At 38.8% G+C, this 17,817-nt stretch overlaps 1 non-coding gene across 1 annotated transcript; it reads right to left on the bottom strand.

Moving 5' to 3' along the window:
• Positions 1–3,459: 3,459 nt before the first annotated feature.
• On the bottom strand, positions 3,460–3,567 carry LOC130937655 (small nucleolar RNA R71). Its single transcript, XR_009068864.1, has one exon. It is a non-coding gene; the product is annotated as a small nucleolar RNA R71 (small nucleolar RNA).
• Between the last annotated feature and the right edge of the window lie 14,250 nt (positions 3,568–17,817).

The following is a 17,817-nucleotide window of genomic DNA, read 5'->3' as shown; positions in this document are numbered from 1 at the left end:
ACTCTCAATTGCGTTGAAAAGTAGACCTCCTGGGCTTTCCAGCAATGTATAATAGTCCATACTTTACTCGAGATTTGATGGCCCAAACAGGCATTCCAAGTCAGCTCAAGAATTCTGGCGTAAAACGCCGGAACTGGCACAAGAATGGGAGTTAAACGCCCAAATTGGCACAAAAGCTGGCATTTAACTCCAAGAAAAGTCTCTACACATGAAAGCTTCAATGCTCAGCCCAAGCACACACCAAGTGGGCCCGGAAGTGGATTTTTATGTCATTTACTCATCTTTGTAAACCCTAAGCTACTAGTTATCTACAAATAGGACCTTTTGCTATTGTATTTTTCATCTTTTGATCATCTTTGGACGTCTAGTTCTTAGATTATGGGAGGCTGGCCATTCGGCCATGCCTAGACCTTGTTCTTATGTATTTTCAACGGTGGAGTTTCTACACACCATAGATTAAGGTGTGGAACTCTACTGTACCTCGAGTATTAATGCAATTACTATTGTTCTTCTATTCAATTCAGCTTGTTCTTGTTCTAAGATATTCATTCGCACCCAAGAACATGATGAATGTGATGATTATGTGACGCTCATCATCATTCTCACTTATGAACGCGTGCCTGACAACCACTTCCGTTCTACAAGCAAACAAGGCTTGCATGTTTATCTCTTGGATTCCTTAATCAGAATCTTCGTGGTATAAGCTAGAATTGATGGCGGCATTGAAGAGAATCCGGAAGGTCTAAAACTTGTCTGTGGTATTCTGAGTAGGATTCAAGGATTGAATGACTGTGACGAGCTTCAAACTCCTGAAGGCTGGGCGTTAGTGACAGACGCAAAAGAATCACTGGATTCTATTCCAACCTGATTGAGAACCGACAGATGATTAGCCGTGCTATGACGGAGTGCGTTGAACATTTTCACTGAGAGGACGGGACTGTAGCCATTGACAACGGTGATGCCCAACATACAGCTTGCCATGGAAAGGAGTAAGAAGGATTGGATGAAGACAGTATAAAAGCAGAGAGACGGAAGGGACAAAGCATCTCCATTCGCTTATCTGAAATTCTCACCAATGAATTACATAAGTATCTCTATCTTTATGTTTTATTTATTTTTTAATTATCAATCCTCCATAACCATTTGAATCCGCCTGACTGAGATTTACAAGATGACTATAGCTTGCTTCATACCAACAATCTCCGTGGGATCGAGCCTTACTCGCGTAAGGTTTATTACTTGGACAACCCAGTGCACTTGCTGGTTAGTTGTGCGAAGTTGTGATAAAGAGTTAAGATTGCAATTGAGCGTACCATGTTGATGGCGCCATTGATGATCACAATTTCGTGCACCAAGTTTTTGGCGCCGTTGCCGGGGATTGTTTGAGTTTGGACAACTGACGGTTCATCTTGTTGCTTAGATTAGGTATTTTTCTTCAGAATTTTTAAGAATGAATTCTAGTGTTTCAAGGTGATGTTCTTATCATCACCAAAGCTGATTGATTCTCATCAATTTAGCTCTTGAATGTAATGTCCTGCTGAAGCTTGGCTAGCCATGTCTAATTTCTTTAGACTAACATTGCATGATTCCTAGAATTCTTATTAAAAATTTTGAATCTCTTTATTTTCTTTTCCACTCAATTTTTGAAAAATAAAAAAAATTATAAAATCTTAAAACCAAAAAAAATAATTTTATGTTTCTTGTTTGAGTCTAGTGTCTCATTTTAAATTTGGTGTCAATTGCATGTTTCTATTTTTTTTTTGCATTTTTTCGAATTCAATCATGTGTCTTCATTGATCTTCAAGTTGTTCTTGATGATTTCCTTGCTCTAATCTTTAAATTCTCTTGTCTTGAGTGTTTTGTTGTTTCTCATATGCATTCTCAATTTATTAGTGTCAATAGTATACAAACTTCTAAGTTTGGTGTCTTGCATGCATTGTTTATTTGATCTTAGTTTCATTTTGATTATTCCTCATTATTAAAAATCCAAAAAAAATTTTAATTTGTGTCTTTTCAAGTCAATAATACAGAGAATTGAAGATTCAGAACATGCAGCAGAGGAATTACACAGAAAAAGCTGGGCGTTCAAAACGCCCAGTGAGGAAGGAAAACTGGCATTTAAACGCCAGCCAGGGTACCTGGCTGGGCATTTAACGCCCAAAAGGGTAGCATTTTGGGCGTTAAACGCCAGAATGGATACCATTCTGGGCGTTTAACGCCAGGATGGTACAAGAGGGAATATTCTATTTTTAATTCAATCTTTTTCAAGTTTTCATAATTTTTCAAAATCAAATCTTTTTCAAATCATATCTTTTCAATCATATATTTTCAAAATCAATTTTTTTCCATTTTCAAAATTACTTGCTAACAATTAATGATTTGATTCAACATCTCAATTATGTTGCTTTTTCTGTTGAGAAAGGTTTAATGTCTGAATCATATCTTTTAAATTTCTTGTTAGCCAAGTCATTAATTTTCAAAATAAATCTTTTTAAATTATTTTTCAATCATATCTTTTCAATCATATCTCTTTAAAACCATAACTTTTCAATCATATCTTTTTATCACATTTTTTTTAAAATTAATTTTTCAATCATATCTTTTTGATTTCTAATTTCAAAATCTTTTTCAATTTCACTTTATTTCTTTCCCAATCTTAGTTTTCGAAAATCAATTACTTTTTTTCAAAATTTCTTTTAACTAATTCACTTTAATTTTCAAAAATTTCTTCCCCTCTTCTCACATCCTTCTATTTATGGACTAACACTCCTCCTCAATGCACAATTCGAACTCTATCTTTCTTGATAAGTTCGAATTCTTCTACCTCTTCCTTCTATTTTTCTTTTCCTCTGACACCTCAAGGAATCTTTATACTGTGACATAGAGAATTCCATATTTTCTTGTTCTCTTCTCTTTCATATGAGTAGGAGCAAAGACAAAAGCATTCTTGTTGAGGCTGACCCTAAACCTGAAAGGACCTTGAAGCGAAAGCTAAGAGAAGCTAAAGCACAACTCTCTGTAGAGGACCTAACAGAAATCTTCAAAGAAAAAGACATGGCAGCCAAAAACAACAACAATGCCAACAATGCAAGGAAGGTGCTGGGTGACTTTACTGCACCTACTCCCGACTTCTATGGGAGAAGCATCTCTATCCTGCCATTGGAGCAAACAACTTTGAGCTTAAGCCTCAATTAGTTTCTATAATGCAACAGAATTGCAAATTCCATGGACTTCCATTGGAAGATCCTCATCAGTTTTTTAGCTGAGATCTTGCAAATCTGTGACACTGTCAAGACTAATGGGGTTAACCCTGAAGTCTACAGACTTATGCTATTCCCTTTTGCTGTAAGAGACAGAGCTAGGATATGGTTGGACTCACAACCTAAAGAAAGCCTGAACTCTTGGGAAAAGCTAGTCAATGCCTTCTTGGCAAAGTTCTTTCCACCTTAAAAATTGAGTAAGCTTAGAATGGAAGTCCAAATCTTCAGACAGAAGGAAGGTGAATCCCTCTATGAAGCTTGGGAAAGATACAAATAATTGATCAGAAAGTATCCTTCTGACATGCTTTCTGAATGGAGCATCATAGGTATCTTCTATGATGGTCTGTCTGAATTGTCCAAGATGTCATTGGACAGCTCTGCTGGAGGATCTCTTCATCTGAAGAAGACACCTGCAGAAGCTCAAGAACTCATTGAAATGGTTGCAAATAACCAATTCATGTACACTTCTGAAAGGAATCCTGTGAACAATGGGACGAATCAGAAGAAAGGAGTTCTTGAGATTGATACTCTGAATGCCATATTGGCTCAGAACAAAATATTGACTCAGCAAGTCAATATGATTTCTCAAAGTCTGTCTGGAATGCAAGCTGCACCAGGCAGTACTAAGGACGATTCATCTGAAGAAGAAGCTTATGATCCTGAGAACCCTTCAATGGAAGAGGTGAATTACATGGGAGAACCCTATGGAAACACCTATAATCCTTCATGGAGAAATCATCCAAATCTCTCATGGAAGGATCAATAGAGACCTCAACAAGGTTTCAACAACAATAATGGTGGAAGAAACAGGTTTGGCAATGGCAAGCCTTTACCATCATCTTCTCAGCAACAGACAGAGAATTCTAAGCAGAGCCACTCTGACTTAGCAACCATAGTCTCTGATCTAATCAAAACCACTCAAAGTTTCATGACTGAAACTAGGTCCTCCATTAGAAACTTGGAGGCACAAGTGGGTCAGCTGAGTAAGAAAGTTACTGAACTCCCTCCCAGTACTCTTCCAAGCAATACAGAAGAGAATCCAAAAGGAGAGTATAAGGCCATCAACATGGCCGAATTTGGAGAGGAGAAAGAGGCAGTGAGCGCCACTGAGGAAGACCTCAATGGACGTCCACTGGCCTCCAATGAGTTCCATAATGAGGAACCATGGGAATCTGAGGCTCACACAGAGACCATAGAGATTCCATTGGAATTACTTCTGCCATTCATGAGCTCTGATGAGTATTCTTCCTCTGAAGAGGATGAAGATGTCACTGAAGAGCAAGTTGCTAAGTACCTTGGAGCAATCATGAAGCTAAATGACAAGTTATTTGGTAATGAGACTTGGGAGGATGAACCCCCTTTGCTCACCAAAGAACTGGATGACTTGTCTAGGCAGAAATTACCTCAAAAGAGACAAGACCCTGGGAAGTTCTCAATACCTTGTACCATAGGTACCATGACCTTTGAGAAGGCTCTGTGTGACCTAGGGTCAAGCATAAACCTCATGCCTCTCTCTGTAATGGAGAAGCTAGGGATCTTTGAGGTGCAAGCTGCAAGAATCTCACTAGAGATGGCAGACAATTCAAGAAAATAAGCTTATGGACTTGTAGAGGATGTTCTGGTAAAGGTTGAAGACCATTACATCCCTAATGATTTCATAGTCCTAGAGACTGGGAAGTGCATGGATGAATCCATCATCCTTGGCAGACCCTTCCTAGCCACAGCAAAGGCTGTGATTGATGTTGACAGAGGAGAATTGATCATTCAAGTGAATGAAGAATCCTTTGTGTTTAAGGCTCAAGGATATCCCTCTATAACCATGGAGAGGAAGCATGAAGAGCTTCTTTCAAAACAGAGTCAAATAGAGCCCCCACAGTCAAACTCTAAGTTTGGTGTTGGGAGGCCACAACCAACTTCTAAGTTTGATGTTGAACCCCCACATTCAAACTCTAATTTTGGTGTTGGGAGGTTCCAACATTGCTCTGAGTATCTGTGAGGCTTCATGAGAGCCTACTGTCAAGCTATTGACATTAAAGAAGCGCTTGTTGGGAGGCAACCCAATGTTATATTTATCTATTTTCCTTTGTTATTTTATGTTTTCTATAGGTTGATGATCATGGGAAGTCACAAAATCAATTGAAAAAGCAAAAACAGAATAAAAAATAGAAAGAAAAAATAGCACACCGTGGAGGAAAATCTGCTGGCGTTTAAACGCCAGTAAGGGTAGCAAATGGGCGTTTAATGCCCAGTCTGGCACCATTCTGGGCGTTTAACGCCAGAATGGGGCACCAGACTGGCGTTTAACGCCAGAAAGGGGCAAGAAGCTGGCGTTAAACGCCAGAAATGGGCACCAGCCCGGCGTTTAACGCCAGGATTGGCAGAAGGAGCATTTTTGCTCGACACTTGGTGCAGGGATGAATTATCCTTGACACCTCAGGATCTGTGGACCCCACAGGATCCCCACCTACCCCACCACTCTCTCTCTTCTTCACCCATTCACCAATCACCTCAACACCTCTTCCCTAAAAACCCCTCACCTATCAAATCCCACCATTCTCTTCACCACTCACATCCATCCTTCATAAAACCCCACCTACCTCACCATTCAAATTCAAACCACTTTCCCTCCCAAACCCACCCATAATGGCCGAACCCTACCCCCCTCTCCACTCCTATATAAACCCATCTTCACTCCTTCATTTTCACACAACCTACATACTACTTCTCCCCCTTGGCCGAAAAACAAAGCCACCTCCATCTCCTTTATTTTCTTCTTCCTCTACTCTCTTCTTTCTTCTTTTGCTCGAGGACGAGCAAACCTTCTAAGTTTGGTGTGGTAAAAGCATTGCTTTTTGTTTTTCCATAACCATTTATGGCACCTAAGGTCGGAGAAACCTCTAGAAAGAGGAAAGGGAAGGCAAAAGCTTCCACCTCCAAGTCATGGAAGATGGAGAGATTCATCTCAAGGGTGTATCAAGACCATTTCTATGAAGTTGTGGCCATGAAGAAGGTGATCCCCGAGGTCCCTTTCAAACTCAAAAATAGTGAATATCCGGAGATCCGACATGAGATTCAAAGAAGAGGTTGGGAAGTTCTTACCAACCCCATTCAACAAGTCAGAATCTTAATGGTTCAAGAGTTCTATGCCAATGCATGGATCACCAAGAACCATGATCAAAGTGTGAACCCGGACCCAAAGAATTGGCTTACAATGGTTCGGGGGAAATGCTTAGATTTTAGTCTGGAAAATGTAAGGTTGGCATTCAACTTGCCCATGATGCAAGGAGATGAACACCCTTACACTAGAAGGGTCAACTTTGATCAAAGGTTGGACCAAGTCCTCATAGACATTTGTGAAGAGGGCGCTCAATGGAAGAGAGATTCAAGAGGGAAGCCGGTTCAACTGAGAAGGCATGACCTCAAGCCCGTGGCTAGGGGATGGTTGGAGTTTATCCAACGCTCAATCATTCCCACTAGCAACCGGTCTGAAGTTACAATAGACCGGGCTATCATGATTCATAGCATCATGATTGGAGAGAAAGTAGAAGTTCATGAGGTTATAGCCCAAGAACTTTATAAGGTGGCGAACAAGTCCTCTACCTTGGCAACGTTAACCTTTCCTCATCTCATTTGTCACCTTTGTATTTCAGTTGGAATTAACATAGAGGGAGACATCCTCATTGATGAGGACAAGCCCATCACTAAGAAAAGGATGGAGCAAACAAGAGATCCCACTCATCATGAAATCCCTGAGATGCCTCAAGGGATGCACTTTCCTCCACAAAACTATTGGGAGCAAATCAACACCTCCCTAGGAGAATTGAGTTCCAACATGGGACAACTAAGGGTAGAGCACCAAGAACATTCCATCCTCCTCCATGAAATTAGAGAAGATCAAAGAATCATGAGAGAGGAGCAATAAAGGCAAGGGAGAGACATTGAGGAGCTCAAGCACTCCGTAAGATCTTCAAGAGGAAGAACAAGCCGCCATCACTAAGGTGGATCCATTCTTTAATCTCCTTGTTCTTTATTTTTCTGTTTTTCGAAAATTATGCTTTATGTTTGTGTCTTATGATCATTAGTGTCTTAGTGTCTATTCCTTAAAGTTATGAATGTCTTATGAATCCATCACATTTCTTGAATGAAAAATGTTCTTAATTGAAAAAGAGAAGAGTTGCATGAATTTCGAATTTTATAACAGATTAATTATTTTGATGTGGTGGTAATACTTTTTTATTTCTGAATGTATACTTGAATAGTGCATATGTCTTTTGAATTTGTTGATTCATGAATGTTAAAATTGTTGGCTCTTGAAAGAATGATGAAAAAGGAGACATGTTACTGAGAATCTGAAAAATCATAAAAATGATTCTTGAAGCAAGAAAAAGCAGTGAATACAAAAAAAAGGAGAGATTATGTGCGAAAAAAAAATTTTAATTATAATAAAAGTCGTGATCCAAGGCAAAAAGAGTGTGCTTAAGAACCCTGGATACCTCTAATTGGGGACTCTAGCAAAGCTGAGTCACAATCTGAAAAGGTTCACCCAGTTATGTGTCTGTGGCATGTATGTATCCGGTGGTAATACTGGAAGACAGAGTGCTTTGGGCCACGGCCAAGACTCATAAAGTAGCTGTGTTCAAGAATCATCATACTTAACTAGGAGAATCAATAACACTATCTGGATTCTGAGTTCCAATAGAAGCCAATCATTCTGAATTTCAAAGGATAGAGTGAGATGCCAAAACTGTTCAGAGGCAAAAAGCTAAAAGCCCCGCTCATCTAATTAATACTGATCTTCAAAGATGTTTTTGGAATTCATTGTATATTCTCTTCTTTTTATCTTATTTGATTTTCAGTTGCTTGGAGACAAACAACAATTTAAGTTTGGTGTTGTGATGAGCGGATAATTTATATGCTTTTTGGCATTGTTTTTAGTATGTTTTTAGTATGTTTTAGTTAGTTTTTATTATATTTTTATTAGTTTTTAGTTAAAATTCATTTTTCTGGACTTTACTATGAGTTTGTGTGTTTTTCTGTGATTTCAGATATTTTCTGCCTGAAATTGAGGGACTTGAGCAAAAATCTGATTCAGTGGCTGAAAAGGACTGCAGATGCTGTTGGATTCTGACCTCCCTGCACTCGAAGTGGATTTTCTGGAGCTACCGAAGCCCAATTGATGCGCTCTCAATTGCGTTGGAAAGTAGACATCCTGGGCTTTTTAGCAATGTATAATAGTCCATACTTTTCCCGAGATTTGATGGCCCAAACAGGCGTTCCAACTCAGCTCAAGAATTCTAGCGTAAAACGCCGGAACTGGCACAAGAATGGGAGTTAAACGCCCAAACTGGCACAAAAGCTGGCGTTTAACTCCAAGAAAAGTCTCTACACATGAAAGCTTCAATGCTCAGCTGAAGCACACACCAAGTGGGTCTGGAAGTGGATTTTTATGTCATTTACTCATCTTTGTAAACCCTAAGCTACTAGTTATCTACAAATAGGACCTTTTGCTATTGTATTTTTCATCTTTTGATCATCTTTGGACATCTAGTTCTTAGATTATGGGAGGCTGGCCATTCGACCATGCCTAGACCTTGTTCTTATGTATTTTCAACGGTGGAGTTTCTACACACCATAGATTAAGGTGTGGAGCTCTGCTGTACCTCGAGTATTAATGCAATTACTATTGTTCTTCTATTCAATTCAGCTTGTTCTTGTTCTAAGATATTCATTCGCACCCAAGAACATGATGAATGTGATGATTATGTGACGCTCATCATCATTCTCACTTATGAATGCGTTCCTGACAACCACTTCCGTTCTACAAGCAAACAAGGCTTGAATGTTTATCTATTGGATTCCTTAATCAGAATCTTCGTGGTATAAGCTAGAATTGATGGCGGCATTCAAGAGAATCCGGAAGGTCTAAACCTTGCCTGTGGTATTCTGAGTAGGATTCAAGGATTGAATGACTGTGACGAGCTTCAAACTCTTAAAGGCTGGACGTTAGTGACAGACGCAAAAGAATCACTGGATTCTATTCCAACCTGATTGAGAACCGACAGATGATTAACCATGCTGTGACAGAGCGCGTTGAACATTTTCACTGAGAGGATGGGACTGTAGCCATTGACAACGGTGATGCCCAACATACAGCTTGTCATGGAAAGGAGTAAGAAGGATTGGATGAAGACAGTAGGAAAGCAGAGAGACGGAAGGGACAAAGCATCTCCATTCGCTTATCTGAAATTCTCACCAATGAATTACATAAGTATCTCTATCTTTATGTTTTATTTATCTTTTAATTATCAATCCTCCATAACCATTTGAATCCGCCTGACTGAGATTTACAAGATGACCATAGCTTGCTTCATACCAACAATCTCCGTGGGATCGACCCTTACTCGCGTAAGGTTTATTACTTGGACGACCCAGTGCACTTGCTGGTTGGTTGTGCGAAGTTGTGATAAAGAGTTAAGATTGCAATTGAGCGTACCATGTTGATGGCGCCATTGATGATCACAATTTCGTGCACCACTTTTCACAAATTCCCTTTACTATTTTATTAATTAAATATAATTGTTAATACAAACGTTATTGTTAGTTTCTCACGACTAACAATACATTAATGCTTTTGATGCTTAATCTATGCTACTCATGCCCTTGCCGGCATGCTAATAAACATCTTGCATCCAATACTCCCCATGCCTTGCTATATTTCCATTGATGAACTGATCACATGGAATCGCGACCATGTCTTCCATTCACTATTTTCCTTACTTGGCATGATTATCACTCGTACCGCCCTCCTCTTTACTCTATCCCTTTGACTTCATGTCCTTTTCTCTTCTCCCTTTTTCAGACTGGCCACCAGAACAGGTAAAGAGAACGCCTCTACAACGAGCAACAGCTGAGGAACCACATCCTCCGCCACCTGCACATCTTTGCATGCACCGAGGACGGTGCAACCTTTAAGTGTGGGATGTCGATACCGATCTCCACGGGTTAGTTAATCCCTTCTCAACACCAATTTTTGTTTTTCATTGTTGCATTTGCATGTTTGATTGCATATTTATTTTTTGTGCATATTTTACCACTTGGTTAAAGTAATATTTTCTTTTTCAAGAAATTTTTATAGTATTTCACTAATTTGAATAAAACTTTTTGAATAACTTGTTTGAAGAAATATTATTTTGGAACATAGTTTAGAACTCGAACACACAAAACCAGTGAGATTTTGAGCCTATTTGATTGGTTGCATTTTATCAACCAATATTTTATTTTTGGTGTGTGTTTTTCTCTCTAAAATTGTGATCTTTGTCTTGCTTAATTCTATATTTCCATTGTTTGATGTATGCATGTACTGATATGATTGTGGCCTTTGTTTCACTAAGCTTACATACCCATATGGCCTTACCCTTTCATTATCCTTTGCAAACCAATTTGAGCCTAATATACCCATTTGTTCTTTACTTTAGCTCATTACTAACTCTAAGCGGAAAATAATAATGTCCTTAATTTGAATCCTTGGTTAGCTTAAACTAGTAAAAGTGCTCATGATTTAAGTGTGGGAAAGTTGGATTTGAAAATATTTGGTTTGAATAATTGGGTGTTGTATATTTTAGTGAAAATGTGCAAAATAATGGTTGAGCACATGTTATTGCATTCAATACTTTAATCATATGCATTGAAAAAAAAAGTGAAAAAGAAAAAGAAAAGAGCAATTAATAAAAGGGGACAAAATGCCCCAAAATAAATAGTGAAATCAATGCATATGAGCTGTACTCAAAACTTGGAATGCATAAATATATGGAAAACACAGTTAATGGGAAGTTAGATTTTGCATTTTAATTAAATAGATTGTCTTAAGTTAGGTGGAAAGTTTATGTTAATTAAGGATTCAGATTTTAGTCCACTTGGCCAAATACAATCCTACCTTGACCCTAACCCCATTACAACCCTTAAAAGACCTCTTGATTTGTGTATTGGTGCATTAAATTTTTTGTTGATTGTTAGATGAAGGGCAAGCTATAGAAAGCAAGATTAGTAGAGAATTGAGAGAATTGACCCTAGACACTTGAGAGTTAAAGTGATATACACTACCAGTAAGGGTTTAGCGCTCAATTCTATGTTCCCTGCTTTCATGAGCTATCTTCTTCTTGCAAGTTATTCATATTGTATTTTGTGATTTGAATTAGTGAAATCTAGTTCATATTTGTTCTTGAAAGATTTATTTACTTTTTCACCAAGTAGGTAGAATCATCTTTGCATGTAGTTGCATTCACATTCATAGGTTGCATTGCATAAGTCTTGCCTTTTCCTACTCATTTATTTGGTCTCCTTGATTTTAGCATGAGGACATGCTAATGTTTAAGTGTGGGGAGGTTGATAAACCACTATTTTATGGTTTGCAATGTGTTTAATTGTGTGGTTTTATCATGGTCTTTACCCACTTATTCATATAATTAGCATGCATTTATATTTCCTTCCTAAAATTATGACATGATTGGAAACATGCTTCTTTGGTCTTAATTTAGCTAATCTTAATCCTCTCTTATTACCATTTGATGCCTTGATCTGTGTGTTAAGTGTTTCAGGCTTTATAAGGCATGAATGAGTGAAAAATTAGAAAGGAAGCTTGCAAAAATGGAAGGAACACAAGAAATTGAGGAGATGACCAGCGAGAAGTGACGCGTACGCGTCAGCGACGCGACCGCGCGGAAGAAAGGAATTCGCAGTGACGCGGCCGCATGAGTGACGCGGACGCGCGGATTGGAAAAGCAGAAGCGACGCAGAGGCATGGACGACGCGCCCGCATGGAAAAGAAAAACGCCGAATGACGCGTCCGCGTGAATGACGCGTCCGCGTGACGTGCGCGATCTGCAGAATTACAAAAGTCGCTGGCAGAGATTCTGGGCTGGATTTCAACCCAGTTTTCGGCCCAGAAACACAGATTAAAGTCAGGGAACATGCAGAGACTCAAAATGCTTTCATAATTCACTTTTCATAGTTTTAGATGTAGTTTTTAGTGAGAGAGGCTCTCTCCTCTCTCTTAGGATTAGGATTAGAATTTAATTTAGGATTAGGATTTTTAGAAATTAGGGATTTATCTCATCTTCACATCAGGTTCAATATTCCTTTATTTTGACTTCTCTTCTACTTTGAGATACTTTAATGCTTTTTATTTGTATGTGATTTATGTTGCCCAATTGGCTTATGAATATTTTCCATGTTAGATTTTATTGCTTTGAATGTATGTTATTTGAGGTATTTCAGATCTAAGATTCTTATTTAGCTTTTTATATTATTGGCTTTAATTGATTAACTGGAAGCTCTTGAGTTATCAACTATTCATGATTGATTGTTATGTCGGCTAATTAACTGGAATTTCACTAACTCTAGTCTTTCCTTAGGATTTGGCTAGGACTTGGGAAATCTAACCAATTAGTTCACTTGACTTTCCCTTGCTTACGCAAAGGTTAACTAAGTGGGATTAACTTCCATTCTTATAGGAGTAACTGGGATAGGACTTCCGAATTTTCATATCTTGCCAAGAGTTTATTTTATAGTTATTTATTTATTTCGCTTATCATTTATCATACTTGTTCCTCATTCTCAAAACCCCCAAAATTTTACCTTTTTCATAGCCAATAATAAGTCATACCTCCCTGCAATTCCTTGAGAAGACGACCCGAGATTTAAATACTTCGGTTATCAATTTATTTAGGGGTATGTTACTTGTGACAACCAAAACGTTTGTAAGAAAGGTTGATTGCTTGGTTTAGTAACTATACTTACAACGAGAGTTTACTATAACTTCTAAACCATCAATCTTCAGTTCTTTCAGTACGCGTGACCTGCAAAATCGACGTAAAGGAGTGTTTGGGCAGAGAGTTGTACTGGCTTGGGGCTGGAAGCGTGCTAGAGGCACAAATTTACTCACGCATACGCATCTCTGACGCGAGCGCGTCATTTGCAAAAATGGTCCTCCACGCGTGCGCGTGCATGACGCGCACGCGTCGTCTGAGAATATTGGTTCCCAAGACACGCGAATAGAGAGTTGTGCGTGTGCGCGGTTGGCTTCATGTGAATCGCACAAAACCCATGGCACGCGGATGCGTGCCTGACAATAACGTGTCCTAAAGAAAATTCGCGACCCACGCGTACGCGTCGCCTTCGCCGCACAGCTACACTTGTTCGCCGTACAATTTTCACTTTTCTTTCTCTCTCTCCCAATCCCAATTCTCTCTTATTCTTTTATCTTTATATTTTTCTTTCCTCTCACTTTTTGTTTCTATTTTCAGTTCTTCTTTGCTTGAGGACAAGCAAACCCTTAAGTTTGGTGTTGACGCTTCGCTTAAGGGTTTTCTGTTTATTTCTATGTTACCAAATGGGAGGCGAATCATCTTCACTGACGAGCACAACCTGAAGAATAAAGCGACCGCTAGGATAACTAAGGTGGTTGAGTTCCTTTCATTTTCTCTTCCTCCCCTCTTTTTCTATGTTATGTTCCGGTTTTCTTTGTTTATTGCATGATCCTTTATTAGTAGAATCCTAGGACTAGTTTAGTTTTCTCTTAATTGCTTTAATTCTGAAAAAGATGTCTCATGTATTACTCACTGAGCTTGAAGTCAAATAAAAAAATACAGAAGTGATGTATTGCATGAGAAATTGAGTTAATTTTAAGAGTAGTCTTATTTACTTAAATGTGGTGGTATTAATTGTAATTCTGAATGCATGATATGAACAGTGCATATTTGAATTTAAATCAAGGGATGTTGATGTATAAAGAACAGGAATTTAGAGAATTATTATGACTTCTCTGAAATAAACAAAAATTTAATCCTTGAAGCCAAAGAAACAAAAAAAAGAAGAAAAAATAAATAAATAAATAAATAATAATAAAAGCAAGGTCCAAGGCTCTGAGCATCAATGACTAGGGAGGTCAGACATGATTAAAAGTTCAAAGAGTTCTTTTCCTAGTCATATGCTTGTGGTGTGATTGTGTCAAGTAATCTTTGAGACAGATCACATAGAGTCGAGACCAAGTGCGTTTAACAGAGTATGCCAAAGGCTTTCAGCACCACTGTCTGTGAGTAACTAAAAGAAAAATCAAGACTCAAAGAGAGTCCCCCAGTTAAGTGCTTGTGGTGTTTCTGTGTCAAGTAATCCTTGAGACAAAACATTTAAAATCATGGCTAGGCTCAAGGTGCAAAGCACCAAAGAAAAAAAATAAATTAAAGTCAATTTTGCTGTGTTCAAGGATTAAACTGAAATGTAAAGATCAGAGAATTCATAATATTATCCAGATTCTAATTCCGAATGACAATGACATCCTCTTGATTCAAAGGAGAGTGTGATGCCAAACTTATCCAGGATTACAGTTATAAACCCCACTATAAAAAGAGACATGAGCTTAATCAAACTCTCATTCTCATGCAAATTCACATCCTAAGCCTATGTTAGTTTTGGTTGCTTGAGGACAAGCAACAGTTCAAGTTTGGTGTTGTTATGCGTGAGCATCTTTTCTATCTTTTCCTAGTAAATTTGCATCTAATTTGTTGAGTTTAATCAAGAATTAATTATAATTTAGCCACTATGGATGCTATTTTGAGTTTTGTGCAATACTGTTTATTTTAGGTAGCATTCGGCTAGATTTGATGGAGTTTCTGCAGTACAAGAATCAAAGGAGATGGCTACGAGGAGCGACGCGCACGCGTGCCTGACACGTGCGCGTGATTTGGAGGTATCCATGGCGACGTGTGCGCATGACTGACGTGTACGTGTGATTTGAAGATTTGCTCAGTGACGCGTACGCGTGACCGACGCGTCTGCGTGACTTGCGAAAAAGACCATTGATAAACCACTATTTTATAGTTTATATTGTGTTTAATTGTGTGGTTTTATCATGATCCTTACCCACTTATTCATTAATTTAGCATGCATTTATATTTCCTTCCTGAAATTATTACATGGTTGAAAACTGCTTTCTAGAGACTTTTTAATTATGCATTTTAGTTCTCCTTTATCCCATTCGATGCCGTAATCTGTGTGTTAAGTGTTTCAGGCTTTATAGGGTATGGATGAGTTGGAGAGTGGAAAGGAAGCTAGCAAAAAAATGGAAGGAACACAAGAAATTGAGGAGACAACCAGCGAGAAGTGACGCGGCCGCATGGCTCACGCGTTCGCGCGAAAGAGGAGAAATCGCAGTGACGCGGCCGCGTGGCTCACGCCACCGCGCGGAATGGAAAAGCAGAAGTGACGCGGAGGTGTGGACGACGCGAACGCGTGGCAAGGAAAAATGCGAATGACGCGTCCGCATGGATGACGCGATCGCGTGACGTGCGCGATCTGCATAATCTGCAGAATTCGCTGGGGGCAATTCCAGGCCCTATTTTGACCCAGTTTTCGGCCCAGAATAGCAGACTAGAGCCAGAGAACATGCAGAAACCGGGGGATAACAATTCATTCTACACAGTTTTAGTTTTTAGATCTAGTTTTTACTCCTCCTCTAGGTTTTCTCTCTAGACAATCATAGTTCTTAGGATTTTATCTTTCTACCACATTTTGCATTGGGATACTGAGAAGAGTTATTACCTCATCAAGACTTCGTCACTCTAGTTCGTTTTCTTTACTTGGCTTTACTCTTCCATATCCTTTGCTTTGTTGATTTTACCATTGGAATATTATTAGGATTATTTAATACAATGATTACTTTTATTTTTAATTGATTATTTTGATTTTTATTTACAATGTCTTTCTTTAATTCCTTTTCATATGTTATGAATTTTACATCCACAATGAGCGAGTAATTCCCTATCTTGATGGGGAGTTGATTGAAAGGAACCCTTGAGTTGGAAAGCTTAAAGGAAAGATTATAATTGGGTTTATTGTTGGCTTGTCCTCTATTCACTAATACCAATCCCTTTTTATTAAGTGGATTGCAACTTGTGAATGGACATAGCATTCTAATTTGTTTGACTTTCTCTTACCTAGTAAGAGATAACTAAACAGGATAACCTTTAATTATCAATTAATCTAGAGAGTTCCCCAACATTAATGGTGCTTCCAACTAATCAACTCCCAGTCAAGGCTTTTATTTATATTATTCAAATTCTCCAATTTAATTCCCTGTTTACTCAACTCAAACCTTTTTGAAACATTTGATTAATAAAATAGCACACTTTTCTGCAACTCGTTGGGAGACAACCTGGGATTCATACTCCCAGTATTTTAAATTTAAATTTCTGTGACACCTTAATTTCTGGTGAGTTAAGAACTATACTTGCAACGTATATATGTTTTAATAATTTTTAATTCACCAATTTCTGCTCTCATCAATTTTTGGCGTTGTTGCCGGGGAGTTGCAATAGAGTGCTAAAGTCATTAATTAGAATTTATTTATTTGCATTTTATTTTATTTTTGTCACTATGAACTGTATGTTTCTTTCGTTAAATGACGCGTTCACTTCCTGATCCAAGCTTGCCAGCATTTGACCCTGAGATTGAAAGAACTCTTTCACATATAAGGCAAGCTCGGCGTAGGCGACTCCTCTTTGAGGACGAACCTGAACCGTCATCTAAGGAAGAAACAAGCCTCCTCTCTACTAATCCAGTTTATTTACGTGTAGGTGATATGGCAGCGCCCAGAAGAGTCACTATCTAGTAGGAAGGAGGCCCTGATTTTACGCTCCAACCATTCCAGGCACACCACCCAGCAGTAGCTGTAGATTTTGAAATAAAGTCTTCACTACTCAACTTGATGCCCAAATTTCATGGCTTACCTGCTCAAGAGCTTATCAAGCATCTTAGGGATTTCCAGACCGCTTGTTCTATTGTTAAGCGTGATGGCACTGATGAAATCTCTATTCTATTGAAAGCCTTCCCGTTTTCTCTGGAGGGAAAGGCAAGAGAATGGTACTACACTCAACCCGGAGCAATTGTTTCCAACTGGGATGCACTTAGGAGAGAGTTTCTGGATAAATTCTTTCCAGCTGAAGTTGCCGATAAACTGAGGAAAGACATGTCTATGATCATTCAAGATGAATCTGAGACCCTCTATGAATACTTGGAACGCTTCAATACTATTCGAGACGCATGTCCCCATCATATGATTGACAAGATAGTTTTGGTTGGTTACTTTACACAGGGTTTGAAATCTCAAGATAGGACCACATTGGAAGGTGCTTGCAATGGTTCTCTGAAAAAGTACAAGACTACGGACGAAGCATGGCAATCGATCAGAGACTTAGCTGACTCTACTAGGAATCATAGGCAGAGACAAAGTCGGTCAAAAGATGTTGCGGAGGTATCCACTAGTAAAGAGAATGCTGCTATAGCTCAGAGCTTATGTGAAATGACTAACTTGCTGAAGCAGATGCAATTGAATCAACAACAACCTCAGCAAGTTCAGCCTTCTCCACCACAGCATAGCCAGCAGTTAGTTCCACAAAAAGTGTGCGGAATCTGTGCAGATTACAGTCACTATACGGATGAGTGTCCGTAGCTCCAACCAGAAGACAACACTGTAGCAGCCACTCATAACTTTCATGACCGCCCC

Source organism: Arachis stenosperma, chromosome 6 (genome assembly GCF_014773155.1).
Source record: "Arachis stenosperma cultivar V10309 chromosome 6, arast.V10309.gnm1.PFL2, whole genome shotgun sequence".
Taxonomy (NCBI): Eukaryota; Viridiplantae; Streptophyta; class Magnoliopsida; order Fabales; family Fabaceae; genus Arachis; species Arachis stenosperma.
Note: the sequence above shows the minus strand (reverse complement) of the source record. Positions and strands in the feature narration are given on the sequence as shown.